Source organism: Lampris incognitus, chromosome 10 (assembly GCF_029633865.1).
Source record: "Lampris incognitus isolate fLamInc1 chromosome 10, fLamInc1.hap2, whole genome shotgun sequence".
Classification (NCBI taxonomy): domain Eukaryota; kingdom Metazoa; phylum Chordata; class Actinopteri; order Lampriformes; family Lampridae; genus Lampris; species Lampris incognitus.
This window is the reverse complement of record NC_079220.1, coordinates 50,099,781-50,115,522: the sequence shown is the minus strand read 5'-3', so window position 1 is coordinate 50,115,522 and position 15,742 is coordinate 50,099,781. Positions and strand designations below refer to the sequence as shown.

General features: G+C 45.1%; 1 protein-coding gene across 1 annotated transcript in view; it reads right to left on the bottom strand.

Moving 5' to 3' along the window:
- LOC130119850 (transmembrane protein 235) overlaps positions 1-15,742 on the bottom strand; it is a 41,512-nt gene that overhangs the window by 11,247 nt on the left and 14,523 nt on the right. The gene's annotated exons all lie outside the window — the stretch shown is intronic.

The window sequence follows — 15,742 nt, the reverse complement described above, 5'->3', positions numbered from 1 at the left end:
AGGAAACGCGTCAACCACCGCGCAACCAAAGCAGGAAGCGGATAGCGCTTTTTTTCTTGTCAGCTAGCTTCTTTTTTTTGACACATTCAAAAAACAGACAATATTTCCATAATCAAAACAAATGTAGACAGAATACATAGATAAAGAATAAAACAAAATGGCCCATATATAAGTATATAAATACAAATAATTTCTAAATCACTGGGTAGAGAAGAAGTAAAAGGCTTAAACCATGGGGACATAAATCAAAACAACAATAAACGAGATATATCCCCATTAATTTTTCTTGCTATTTCGTTACAATACATTCTTATAAGAGATGAGAAAAATAATTTGAACTCATTTATAAACCAAACAAAAGGGGGCTTACTGTTTCTCCATTTACTACAATGAATATGATATTTACCCATAATAATAATGATATTAATCATATCAGAAATAGATGAGTTTAAGTTATCCATGTAAAAAATAAATTATTGTTAAAATAAATTATTGAACAATAATTTATTATTGGAAGAAACATATAGGGAGTGACATGGATAAATTAATTTGGAGATGCCTTCTGCTTTAAATAAGATTGACTCTACCAAACATAGTAAGATCTCACTCCCATTTACTCAAGGAGGACATTTCCAGTTCAGCAATTTCTTTAACCAGTTGTTTGGCTTCCGTGCAAAAATCTACGTTTTCCAAAAGGTTATTATTTACATTCCAGATAGAGCTAAGGTTAGACTCATTCCTACACAACAAAAAGGACAACGAGATTACACACTGATCAGAGGTGAAGTAGAGATTTCACACTTAGAGACCTCATTGGCATCAACCATTAAGCTATCCTTGAACACTGCCCATTATTAGATGCATTAAACCAGTATATTTAGTAGTAGTGGGGTTTTTTATTCTCCAATAATCAGTCAAATTTGCTTTTGTGACCAATTCAACTATGATTTCATCATAATTATGGCACTGTCCGCTTGATGGAAGATGGTCAAACCAGAGACCAGGACCCACATTAAAGCCTCCTCCCATTATGATTTTACCAGTTGTGTAAGACACTTTCCATTCCTCTAACAACTCACTCAGGGATGCGGACACATTTTTGCTCCGGGTTTTTCTGTTGTACCCATATACACATAACAAAATATAGTTTACCTCGTCGACTTCCAACACCAGCATTAGCCAGTGACCTTCAATATCACTTCTGTAGTTAATTACGCTTCCAGGGAACCTGTTTAACAAGATTGTTATGCCAGCCGACTGGAAAGTCTCCCCATTGCTGTTTCCATAATTTTGTGGCTGTTTCAACTGAATGACTTTCTTGCAAGAACACACAATTTGTCCTTTGCTCCTTACAAAAGAGAAAAGTTGCCTTACGCTTCACATTATTTTTCAACCCCCTAGTATTTAACAATATAAAAGAAAACATTTAACTAATTTAACCTTTAAGAAATGCACAAAAGATTTAACGATGTGCAGGAATGAGGGATTTAGTCCTTATCAGACATGTTTAGTGCAATTACCTTGAATTCCATTTGAACACAGTGAACAATCTAGCAATATCAGCATACCTGTTTAGCACAAAGGAACCCGAAAAACATTCAGTGCATAACCTTCCTTCAGGAAGGCTCTCTTTCCCTTTTCTCCTAGCATCCTGAACCTGGCCACAGTTTGGTACGAGCCTCCCGGTCTTCTCTGGAGAAATCTTCTGTGACGCGTATGTGCATCTCGCTGTAAACTCCCGCACCTCTCACTCTCTTCCGGACGTCATCCCGCACAGTTCTCCTCCCGAACCGGATTATAACTGGCCTCGGTGTGTTTAGAGGTAGCAGTGCTGCCCTTTGCTCCCAGGCGATGAACAGTATCCACCGTCTCACGGTCGTAAGCCTTCTCCAAGTCCACAAAACACATGTAGACTGGCTGGTCAAACTCCCATGCCCCCCTCAAGGGTAAAGAGTTGGTCCATCGTTCCACGGCCAGGATGGAATCCACACTGTTCCTCCTGGAGGAGCAATGCGGATTGAAGTTAGGTCAAGGTTGAGGTTAAGTTAAGGTTGAAGTTAGGTCAAGGTTGAGGTTGAGGTTAAGGTTGAGGTTAGGTTAAGGTTGAAGTTAGGTCAAGGTTAGGTTGAGGTTAGGTTAAGGTTGAGGTTAGGTTAAGGTTGAGGTTAGGTTAAGGTTGAAGTTAGGTCAAGGTTGAGTTTAGGTTAAGGTTGAGGTTAGGTCAAGGTTGAGGTTAGGTTAAGATTGAGGTTGAGTTTAGGTTAAGGTTGAGGTTAGGTCAAGGTTGAGGTTAGGTTAAGGTTGAGGTTGAAGTTAGGTCAAGGTTGAGGTTAGGTCAAGGTTGAGGTTAGGTTAAGATTGAGGTTGAGTTTAGGTTAAGGTTGAGGTTAGGTCAAGGTTGAGGTTAGGTTAAGGTTGAAGTTAGGTCAAGTTTGAGGTTAGGTTAAGGTTGAGGTTAGGTTAAGGTTGAGGTTAGGTCAAGGTTGAGGTTAAGGTTGAGGTTAGGTTAAGGCCGAGGTTAGGTTAAGGTTAATCAAGCAGTGTTGTATCAAACTCTGGCAAGGGGGGGACAGATCTCAGTGGTGAAACAGAGTTCGATACAACACGAGAGGGTTCCAAACCGACATTCAGTTGGCATTCCTTCTACTTGATCAGTAAGTAACACAACCTGCCTACCTATTAATACTACCGGATGTTTTACTCCGCCTTTATCATAGCACTGAGATCCGGGTTTATAGTCCCAATTGGGATTCATATGGTTGTTTCTTGCCTTGGACAGCCAGGCTGTTAATAAATGGAAAGCGTTCTGGCTGTCTTTGCGACAGCGGTGCAAACAATGAAAACACTTGGAAAAGGTGTGTGTGTGGTGGGGGGGGGGGGTTGAAAAATTGTCTACAGCCACTTCAATTCACCTCTCCTTCATGCGGGTGTTCCTTGTCATTGACTATTAAAATGACTTCCCGGGTGGAAATTCCTTCCAGTTACAGTCGGGTGCAGTTGGTGTGTCAGCTGAAGGTGGAGGGCCTGGGGTGAATGTGCCGCATCAGCAACACATCTGCAGGGAGCTAGTTAGTCAGGGTGGCTTCCCGAGACTTTTCAGCAGCCACAGAGTGATAGTCTGGTGGAGAGTTTTAACAAAACACTTATGTTATTGATCTGTACGTTTGTTCACAAAAATCAATGTTGGGATAAATGGCTCGGTCCTCTACTGTTTGCATAGCGGGGGGGTTCCTCTGGCTTCCACAGGATTTTTTTTCTTCTTTGAGCTGCTTTTTGGCAGTAGACCCCAGGGTGCTTTAGATCTAATTTTTAAAAAACAAACAAACTGTGAGGACAGTCCAAGCCCGGGCAAAAATGAAAGGTCATATGTTTTTGATCTTAGAGCAAAGAATCCCATCAGTCGGGCAACTGGCACAGGAGAATGAAGACTGTACAGCACAATAGAGGAATGTGGTTATGGCAGGCTGTACACAGCAGCATGGTCATCATATTATTTCCTTCATCCATCTCTAAATTACTTATCAAATGTCAAGGCCTCTTATTGGTCAGGTTGAGTTAGAGATGTCGATTTTTTTTTTCTTGAAACTTCCATCCATCCATCCATTTTCTGAACCGCTTATCCTGCTCTCAGGGTCGCGGGGATGCTGGAGCCTATCCCCGCAGTCATTGGGAGGCAGGCGGGGAGACACCCTGGACAGGCCACCAGACTATCACACAGGGACGACAGACACACACACACACACACACACACACACACACACACACACACACACACACACACACACACACACACACACACACACACACATTCACCTAGGGACTATTTAGTACGGCCGATTCACCTGACCTACATGTCTTTGGACTGTGGGAGGAAACCGGAGCCCCCGGAGGAAACCCACGCAGACACGGGGAGAACATGCAAACTCCACACAGAAGACGACCCGGGTCAACCCCCAAGGTTGTACTACCCCGGGGCTCGAACCCCGGACCTTCTTACTGTGAGGCGACCGCGCTAACCACTGCGCCACCGTGCCGCCCTTTCTTGAAACTTTTTATTTAATTTTTTTTCATTATTTTACAGAACAACAAATTCCCTGACAGAAGACCTCATACCTTAAAAATAAGTAAAAGAAAAAGACATTTACAAAAGGGTGGGGGGCATTTTCAGCAGAGCAGGGTCAAATAACAATGATAATTACGGTGGTATTCCATTATGATAGCAATTCCGTTACAACAACCCACCTCACTTCGATAAACACCTTGGTATAATGTAACACAAGTCCACCTTCGTACAAACGTGTCAGTTTTCAGTTGCAGACTTGCAGTCATTTGAGCCATTATGCAAAGCCGTCTCAGTCTCTGCACCCGCTGAGTTATGGTTGGTTCTGCATCCTTCCAGTTCACAGTTATCATCTTCTTGGCAATCAATAAAAGTATCCGCAGTATATACTTCTAATCTGTGCCGTACATCTCTTTAGGCACAGCTTCTAACAAAACCAACAGTGGCTCAGGGGGACTTCCACTTCTAAAATGTTGTCAGTTTCTTCTTTAACCCTTTTCCACAACCCTTGAATTGTTGGGCAATCCCAAAAGATATGTGTGTGGTACTCTATTTTTCCCCATTTTCTGTGACATAACGCCAGAGGAGGTTCTTTCATGTATGAAAAAATGATGAGAGATGCATTAAAATACCTGATTTATGATTTCCTGTCAAATTCTTTCCATAACTGACTATTTAGTCCTTTATGATAGCTTGCACACAGGTCTTCCCATATATTATCTAGATGATAATATTTAATTACAATTCCTACTTTTCCTTTATGTTCCAGGTAATTTGTGAGATGGTAATTATAAGTCTTTATATATAGATAGATAGATAGATAGATAGATAGATAGATAGATAGATAGATAGATAGATAGATAGATAGATAGATAGATAGATAGATAGATAGATGAGACATGCTTTTTAGCTGGAAAGTATTTTTCTGCACTACTGATAGATAAAGTAGTCTTCTATTTCATTTGGGTGTTTCACTGGCCATCCCCTTCTTTGTAACTTGTGGTATAGTGTCGTATTTGGAAGTACCTATATATAAGTCATTTGATGGAAGCGTAAATTGTTCTTGAAGTTGGGGAAATGGTTTGAGTCTGTTCTGTTGAATAACTGATTTATTGTGCTAAGACCTTTGTTGGCCCATCCTCTAAATCCACTGTCTCACGTAGAAAATGGGGAATTCCACGTTGCCGACCACTGGCATGGCCCTTGAAATTGATCCTGGTCCCCGGAGCATGTTTTAACTGCTGTCCAAACCCTCAAGGTGTGTTTTATCCATTAATTTTCTATTTTAATTGTATTAATAACAGTCTTTGGGCTCTAGTTTGGCTTGGACATGTGTGGAGGAGAGATGCTGGGTATATTGGGAGAAGGATGCTGAATACGGAGCTGGCAGGGAAGAGGAGAAGAGGAAGGCCAAAGAGGAGGTTTATGGATGTGGTGAGGGAAGATATGCAGGTGGCTGGTGTGACAGAGGAAGATGCAGAGGACAGGAAGAAATGGAAACGGATGATCCGCTGTGGTGACCCCTAATGGGAGCAGCCAAAAGTAGTAGTAGTGGTAGTAGTAATAGTAGTCTTTGGGCTTTAGTTTCTGGATGGCGCAAGGCCAATGGCAGCGCTAACACACACATAGTGACAATTTCTTTGGAGGCAAGGTGGTTTTTCTCTTGTCTGGGCACGTTTGCCAATTTCCGGGCTCACCATGACATCACTTGCACCTAAGTTGGCGTGGGGGTGCAGTAGAGGGTGTGTCAGCCAAAACCGGTTGGCACAGAGTCGAATAAAACCAAATATTATGTCTGCATCTCCACCTGGCCAGACCACATCTTAGTGCAGATGCAGGTAGTTTCCGGGCTCTAGGTGAAGCTGCACCAAGCATAGACATACCAAAATCACACACGCAACTTTTGTGTACGTTGTGTTGGCCTATTTTGACTACCGTCCTAAACCTTTTTAATCACAAAACAAAATATCTGCACATGTGTCATTGTCTTCCAACATGAAACAGTCAATGTGCATCATTACGCGCGGAAAACAGCATGGTGATGGGGATTTCAGTATTTCAATTAACCTCATTCAACCTGACAGAACGAACTGATCGCCCAGACTAATTGATCAGTGAGGTCTGTATGTGGAGCACGAAACTTGCACAACACTAAATGGACACTGCATGTCCGTACCAACTGCCCAAACATTAACGCAAAGTTGTGCAAATTGAATTGGGAGCCATGATGGAGATGGGACAGACAGAGGAATTAACAAGTGCATGGTGTTTCCTAGTTGTTCTCGTTCTCAAATCTGATGGGTCTTTACAGATCGGTGTGGACTTTCACAGGGTGAATTATTGGTTCAAATTCTGCGCTGACTCATTGACTCAGTAAACTCCTGGATTGGGCACAGCTCGTTTTCATGCCATATTGGATTTGACCAAGGGCTACTGGCATATTTCCTCTTCTCCGGAGTCTTAGGAGAAAGCTGCCTTTTCCACTCTTGTGTGAGGAGTTTGTACCAATTTGCCACCCAGCTTGTTTGTGCCAATTTGCCGCCCTTCCCCTGGGTTGTTAGGAGTCCTCGCTATTTTTGAACATCTCACAGAATTCAAATAATTCATGGACAGAGTTCATCTGATATGGAAAAAGACATGTGCCTTTCTGCTGAGTATACTGCTGCGTACTGGGTGATAGATATCATTATCCATAATCTCAGCAGAGAGCACAACACGCTACCTGTCCCTTTCACAGGCAAGGTCCACGGTCAACCCAAAGAAACGTGCCGTTGGGTGCAGGGAGGTATATGTGGCACCAGTTGGGTGACAGGCAGGTGCCTCCTCAGGTAGATAAAACAGCAGCCAGTGCAGCCTACCCAAGACCCTAGACTAAAAAATGAGGTGAGGTAGTTTTTAGGGCTGGCCAGGGACTAACATACAGGTTTGTGTTCCTGCCTTCAAGAACTCATCCAGAACGGTTGCCCTCGATCGATCCAGTCAGGCAAAGCAATGCCAGCAGGTGTGCAGAAAGGTATGGTGGTGTGAAGAAAGCCCTCTGTGAGCAGCCACTCCCGAAAACTTCAAACTTTCCCTTTTTCTTGGCACATTGAAGAGAGGGCTGAGGGCGGTTTTGTCTCAGGAGGTTGATGGTGTCAGTCTCATACATCAGCAGGAAACCTCAAACGTGAAATCATGTAAAGTATGATGTGCCATGACAACAAAAAAGGCAAATAACTGAATAATGCGAGTATAGGTATATGGATATGTATGGAGAGGTAGTCAGATACACAAATTAAAGGAACATATGGGTTTTTTTTTTACAACCTTTGTCATATTTTCATAGTTTTTGAGTACAAATACACATATAACCATGTAGTCACCGATCCGACAACACATTTCCAGCTTCTGAATACACATTTGCATACCCGAATTTGACTTGTACACATTTCCAGTAATAAGGTCCAGATTTTACTTCCATAACAAGCCTGGTCCCAGCTTTTGATCTGGACCTTGTTTCCCAATAATGAGTGGTCCTAGTGGTAAAGTGTGTTTTCAGGGGCCCTGTTTTCATTAATCAAAGCATGTGATGCAAAACAGGCAGCTTCATCAGCATGCAGGCGGTAAAGAAATGTGACCATGAAGAAACCATTATATATAATTAGCACTGTCACACTGCATTAGTTCAACTGTGCCTGTAGAGTTCACAGTCACTGATAAAAATTAAGGGCAAGCTCCTCAGTCCGCTTATTGAGGTACTTTCCCTTGATTAAAAATGTATAATTTGCCTCAGATTTAGCAGCAAAGATTCAAAAATTTCATAGCATATAGCACAACGATACAGCATTTATTTACAAGCTGTGGCTCGAAAGACTATTCCGGAAGAAGAGGAGTCTCACAGACGAGATAAAGTGAAATTGCTATAGGTTATGTGTGTGCCGTGAAGAAATCCCCATATTTCCCGGGAGGCTTCGTGCCCGGTGGTTGACAAAATGCACAGCCAAAACGAGGCTTTGAGAGAACTCATCTGAAAAGTGATTTGTCCTTCTCCCACACAGCCATCACACTATGCGACCAAATTGAACTCAGTGATGATATGTTAAAAACAAACAAGTTACCTGTTGTCACTTTAAAGGCACATAAAACAACAAAGGAACCAAAAAGAAGACAAAGAAAGACAAACTTAAAGTTTGAGATGAAATTTCCGCAAAAAACAAAAAAAAAACAACAAAAAAACAACAAAGCGTGTGTGAAGAGCGATGGAAAGGAAAGAAAAGACAAGATTTTTCTAGCACAACGATGTAAAGCTGCAACCTATTCGGGCAAACAAGTAGATGCATGAAAAATAAATGAATCCGTTATCCATTTTTGGGTCCACAGCCTTGAATGGCATCAAATACTGCATCGCCTTACATGAAAGATCACTGCCTGAGTGAGATTTCGAGGCCAGGCCCTTCATCGGTGGGTTTATCCTAATCACACCAATCCTGCCCACACCATTCCTTGTGGGCTTTGACCCACTTGAGGCCATTCTGCCTTCACCCACAACAGCCCTCCTCTCCAGCTACCATGACCAAGGGTAGAGGAGAGGAGGAGGTGGGAAAACATCTGTGGGTGCAGCCAAGAGCTCGTTGAGCTTGAGAGGGAAAAGCTGGAGTGTTAAAGGATATCAGGAACCCTGACTGCCTTTGAACCAGAAATACAAACAAGAAGCTCTGGAAATAAAAAGGACCAAGCCTAAAAGGAGATCTCACTGATGGTTTTGTGTCTGGGCAGTCAGTACTGATGAGTAATAAACTAAGAATCAGGAACACTTTATTCGTCATTTCATTTCATGTACTTGTGTACACGAGATGAAACGAAGTGCCGTTTCCCCCAGCCCACAGCAGTACAACACAAAGACAAAAACACATCCAAAAACTACAAGAACACACAAATCCAAACTTACACATATATCCAAACTAAACAAAAAAACAAAAAACAAATCACTGTTCAAGAGAACGAACGCCAGCCAGGATGACTGTCAGAACTGCTGGTCTGCATTGGGTAGCAGTTAGCTTAGCCCGCCCCACTTCCACGTCCTGTCAGACCGCCCTCGGTGTTTCCTCCTTGGACGCAGCTCCAGGCAGGGGCCATGGTCCCTGGGCCCACCGGACCAAGCAGACCAAGCCCTCCCAGCCAATCCAGCGCCAGCTCTCACAGCCAGACACCCTCGACACACCTCTCCACACGCCACACGATGACATCAGAAACACCAGTCAACGCTAGGTGAAGCCGCTGCCAGACCGCGCCAGACGGTTAGCTTAGCCCGTCCCACTTCCGCGCCCTGTCAGACCTGAGGATGTCCTTATGTTCTAACAACATCTTTAAAGTAGATTAGAGCAGAGGTCTTCAACGTTTCTCAGGCCAAGGGCCCCTTGGCTGATAGAGACACGGCAGAGGGACGGACCCCTGTTACATATCGTATAAAATTGTGTTGCTTATCAAACCGTGCCAACAATAATGTGTAGGGTGGCCTGTAGTGCCATGTATAATAGAACTTTGTAATGGTGTATACAATGCTAAGCCATTAAAATAATAATTATTGACAGATTCATATATTTATAGAGCATGTTTTTTGTAATTCTTTTTGACACGTCCGTGGAGTCATCCAATTGTAATGCAAAAGCCTCTGCACACCTCAGTTTCTCTACTAGTTGCCCCCCCCATATTAGATGCCATGTCTTCAATACGGCGAGCAATGGTTTTGTTTGACAACGGAACGCTTTTCAGTTTATTCACGTACTCATCGTTCCCAAACAGTGTTTTGCACATATCACTGACTGCAGGCAATATTAAATCCTCTGCAATTGTGTATGGCTTTTTGTTCTGAGCAACCCAAAGAGCAACTTGATAAGAGGCCTTCAAAGCTTGCTCACCAACCTTAGCTGATTGTTTCATCAATGCCTGCTGGCCTTTGAGAGATTTGAGACGGCCCTGAACTTATTCCACTGGGTTTTCTTTCAAGTGAGTATTGGTTGTCTCCAAGTGGCGCTGCAGCTTTGATGGCTTCATACTTTCGTTTGACAGCACGGCAGAGCAGATGACACACAACGGTAATTCTGTGCCCTCAGCCTCTTTAAAGGTAAATTCAAACTTGAGATAATTCTCTGAATATCGTTTGTGCTTAGCAGCAGTTGTAGCATGGCTGTTAGCAGGTGCGTTCGCCTCATCCTCTGAACGTTCGCCAGCGGTTTGTGATGAAGTGCAAGGTCTGTCAGAGTTTCTTGGTCGAGAAGTTACAAAGCGATCCATTGTAGATCACATTAACGTAAGAATGGCCGTATACTTAGGCTAATAATACGTACCTATTTGGCTAATAAGGCATGCAATTATGTCCAGTGTTTTATTGGCGCCGCACATAGAGTGGTTTAGCATAGGATAGCTAGCTGGTGCTCGGCTCTCAGAGTGATCACATTATTGCATGAGGATTCATGGGGGTCGTCAATGTTGTAACTTTTTTTTTTAACGAACAAGAAGTTGTATCTTTGCTTGTTATATGTTGTATTTATGTTCATGTGTATTTTCGGACATATTGTCGGAAGGAAAAAAAGTTTGGGATCGAATAATTTGGCGGACCCCCTGTAGTAACTATGAGGACCCCCTGGGGGTCGCGGACCCCCTGTTGAAGATCTCTGGATTACGAGTTTTCGAAGCCCTGCTAGGCTGCAGTTCTTCCAGCCGCCAATGGACGTCACGATGCCTATCCCCCCCCTCCCCATTTCTCCCCAGCTGTACTTCGCCAATTGCCCTATTTTCCGAGTCATCTCGGTCGCTGCTCCGGCCCCTCTGCCGATCCGGGGAGGGCTGCAGACTCCCACGTCTCCTCTGATACATGTGGAGTCGCCAGCCGCTTCTTTTCACCTGACAGTGAGGAGTTTCGCCAGGGGGACGTAGCGCATGGCGAGGATCACACTATTTCCCCCAGCCCCCGAACCGGCGCCCCGACCGACCAGAGGAGGCGCTAGTGCAGCGACCAGGACACACACCCACATCCGGCTCCCCACCCGCAGACACGGCCAATTGTGTCTGTAGGGACGCCCGACCAAGCCGGAAGTAACACGGGGATTCGAACCGGCGATCCCCGTGTTGGTAGGCAACGGAATAGACCGCCACGCCACCCGGACGTCCCAGAGCGTCTATTTCTGTGTCCGTTCTGTTGCCAGAGCCAAAAGGTAAACCAGTGAATGTTTACCGGCAGCTGTGGGAATTAGCAGGTAATTGTAGTGCCAGTTCGCTTCCTATTGCGAGGTTTAAGATATCAGGATATTGAAAATACTGCAGTTTAAAGACTCAGTCACCTCTTGTCCACAGTACATTGTGAAGGCTGTTATTTATCCAAAATAAATGTATGACAGAAAATATTTGTTTAAAGCTCCATTCATTACAGAAGCTTAAAACATGAGCCGGCTTCCCTGAGTAAATATTCAAACAATTCATTCTTTCTATTCCACAACCACAAGCGTCATAGATAGCTGCTACTACTACTACTTTCGGCTGCTCCCGTTAGGGGGCGCCACAGCGGATCATCCGTTTCCATCTCTTCCTCTCTTCTGCATCTTCCTCTGTCACACCAGCCACCTGCATGTCCTCCCTCACCACATCCATAAACCTCCTCTTTGGCCTTCCTCTTCTCCTCTTCCCTGGCAGCTCCATATTCAGCATCCTTCTCCCAATATATTCAGCATCTCTCCTCCACATATGTCCAAGCCATCTCCATCTTGCCTCTCTTGCTTTGTCTCCAAACCGTCCAACTTGAGCTGTCCCTCTAATATACTCCTTCCTAATCCTGTCCTTCCTCGTCACTCCCAGTGAAAATCTTAGCATCTTCAACTCTGCCACCTCCAGCTCCGCCTCCTGTCTTTTCGTCAGTGCCACTGTCTCCAAACCATATAACATAGCTGGTCTCACAACCATCTTGTAAACCTTCCCTTTAACTCTTGCTGGTACCCTTCTGTCACAAATCACTCCTGACACTCTTCTCCACCCACTCCACCCTGCCTGCACTCTCTTCTTCACCTCTCTACTGCCCTCCCGGTTACTTTGGACAGCTGACCCCAAGTATTTAAACTCAAATGCCTTCGTCACCTCTACTCCTTGCATCCTCGCCATTCCACTGTCCTCTCTCTCATTCACACATAGGTATTCCGTCTTGCTCCTACTGACTTTCATTCCTCTTCTTCTCTTTTAAAAATCTCCTAAAATCTCAAGCTTGCTTACTTCCTTTATTTGTATGACATTTATACCCCAACAATATAATACACACACCCCCCCCCAAAAAAAGGGTATATTTCAGGTGTCTGCAGGCCAATGGAAATGGCAGAAGCACTACTATCAGTTTACGGGTGGTGATTGTGTTTGCTGCCTTAACCCCGCCAGGTAGGCCTGTGCACATACACACAACCTTTACACTCACGCCTACCCAGAGGTCACAGCACGGGACGCCAGCGGGGCTGTTTTCCAATCACCAGCACATTGATTTCTTATCCCCAGCCAGACGCGGGAGAGGGAGGGGAGGGGCAGACCTTTTGCAGTTTTCGCAGCCAGCGAGCATCGTTCAATCAAAATGCCATTATTGATCAAAACAAATGTTTGTTTCCTCTGTCTGCACTGAGATCCACTGGGCCTCAAGCAGGGAGCGGCGATAGGCCGCCGAGGAGGAAGGCTGATGAAAACGAGTCTTAACAGCATATAACCTATAAGGTAGACCGTATCAGGTTAAAGGGAAACACGCCACTTGTGGAAACGCTGGATAAAAGAACCCAAAGCCAAGGCTTGATTTAAATAGCAGACTGTCTGCCATGCACCGGGCTCTGCAACTGTGCCAGAACCAGAGACGGCACCGTGGCGGCAGCTTTCCATTCATTGTGATGGCAGCTATGCTGTGAAAGAGCCGCATTTTGGACGTTTTGGAGGAAAATTGTAGTCTTTTCATGAATAAGAGCTTTCATTTTCTTTCCCTGTCGAGTATTGGACTCATTCTCTTATTTAATTTTACGGGATGTTTTATTCATTTTAAGCCCCTTTATTTGTGTTAGGTCTTTCTACCTGAAAAGTCTTCGAAAAAATACACAATAACAACACTTTTATCTGCATATTTTGGGTTATCGAAGGTTAAGATCGATCATCCGCCTCAAAATGTGATCCAGAATTTGTTTCCTTGTATATTCATTCCAACATCATATCTTCTCGCCTGGGCAGGGGGAAATATGTGATGTGAATTTTCCGCTCGTATCACCCACCCCCAATTCCATATGCGCCGTATATGTCGGGCGGCCCGGTGGCGCGGTGATTATCAGAATCAGAATCAGAACACCTTATCCATCCCCGAGGGGGAAATTGGGTTCTGTTACAGACACTCAAGCTCTAGTAAGAAAAAAAAAACCTAAAAACTAACAAGATACAAGATAACAAGAAAATGGAAACTAACAGAAACAAGAAAAACAGAAACAAAAGATTTAAAAAAAATTAGAAATAAAAACAAAATATATCAACAAGTATGGTGCACATACATAACACCCTATCTATACTGCACCACCGCAGCACACAACAAGCAGCAGAAACCAAACCCGACAGGGTAGAACCAGTCCAAGGGCCAGTCCAACGACCATTAAGCCCAAGTGTCTGACAGTCTGAGGGAAGTGTGATGGCCACAGGCAGGAATGGCCTCCTGTGGCGCTCCGTGGTGCTTTTCGGCAGAACGAGTCCATTAGTAAAAACACCCCTGTGCCCGACCAGCACAGCATGGAGTGGGTGGGAGACATTGTCCATGATGGGACATACAATTCCAACAGCGTCCTCCTCTCAGAAACCGCCGCCAGAGAATCCAGTTCCACCCCCACAACATCACCGGCCTTGCGGGTCAGTTTACTGAGCCTGTAATGAGCGCTGTCGCCTCACAACGAGAAGGTCCTGGGTTCGAACCAACCCTTGTGGGTCATCCCAGCTCGTCCTTCTGTGTGGAGTTTGCATGCCCCCCCCTCCCGTGTCTGCGGTGGGTTTTCTCCGGGTGCTCCGGTTTCCCCCACCATCAAAAGAGACATGCACGTTAGGGTTTATACTCCTGCCTGTGCCCCTGAGCAAGGCAGTGGGAAAAGAACTGGAGTTGGGCAGCATGAAGGCAGCAGCCCACTGCTCCGAGCTACACATGTAAAATGTAATGACGTTATCCCCCGGTCTCGTCAGATCCGACTATGGCCGGACCCGATGAAGCAGCAATCATTGGCAACGCTGTCTTCGGGAGGGGGGCGGAGTCGGCTTGTGTTCGTCATGTGAATGCGTCTCTGTGTGTGTCGGAAAAACAGTGGTTCGGCTTGGATTCGCCTTGTCACGAAAGTGGGGAGGCGCTTTCCTTCGAGACTGCCGGCCGGAGAGATGCGGTTGGCGAACGCATGCAATACGAGGGTGGGTGTTTGAATTAAAATAGGGATCAATTGGCCACTAAATTGGGAGAAAAAAGGGAAAAATCAGAAATAAATTTATAAAAAAAAAAATGTAATGACGTTATGGAGTCAAGGCGGCCTTTCTTGTCAAATACAGAGTCCCACAGGTCAGTGGTCGACTCACTGCTGATGTCAGCCAGCTACGCAAACAGGCCTCAGTTCAGGTCATTACTAGGGGCATCTACAGGTCCGCGTTTCACACGGGCCGAAATACAAGGAGTCACAAAAGTTCAGACAATTGTAGAGAAATATTTTCAGTTTAGCAGACTTACATTCCCCCCCCCCCCTATTTTTCTCCCCAATTGTACCCGGCCAATTACCCCACTCTTCCGAGCCGTCCTGGTTGCCGCTCCGCCCCCTCTGCCGATCCGCGGAGGGCTGCAGACTACCACATGCCCCCTCCCATACATGTTGAGTCACCAGCCACTTCTTTTCACCTGACAGTGAGGAGTTTCACCAGGGGGACGTAGCGTGTAGGAGGATCACGCTATTCCCCCCTGAACAAATGCCCTGACCGACCACAGGAGGCGGTAGTGCCTCCTGTGGACACATACCCACATCCGGCTTCCCACCCGCAGATACGGCCAGTTGTGTCTGTAGGGACGCCTAACCAAGCCGGAGGTAACACAGGGATTCGTACCGGAGATCCCCGTGTCGGTAGGCAACGGACTAGACCGCCACGCCCACCCCGACGCCCAATGTACATTTTTCTGATAACGCACAAAAATGCTGTGAATTGCCCTGTCGCAGGGAGGTCCAAACATGGGCTATATTCAGCAAATAAAAGGGATTTTTCAAATTTGACCCGAGTCCATCCCAACGTTGTGGTAGCAGCTAGCATCCCGGTGGTGCCGTTCTGTGTGTATGTTTCCAGTAGTGCTAACAAAACATACACACACACACGTACGCGTGTGAACACGTGAACATACAATCGCACACACGTATTTGAATGCACATACTTTTTTACACAAACTCAGACGTGTTGCATGTATAAAGGGAAAACACCCACAACAAGACTCTGTGGCGGATAGATTCTACATTGTAGTAAGCCCCGTTCTGCTTTTCAGCCAGCCAAGGTTTTATTGGGTGTAATTGAGAAGAGACAAAGAGAGCGAGAGAGCGAGAGAGAGCGAGAGAGAGAGAGAGGAAGGATCGGACTATTAGGTAGGAGGAGATTAGCGGCGAGTGATCCGCTGGGACCCTACACGTTGGACTCTAATGC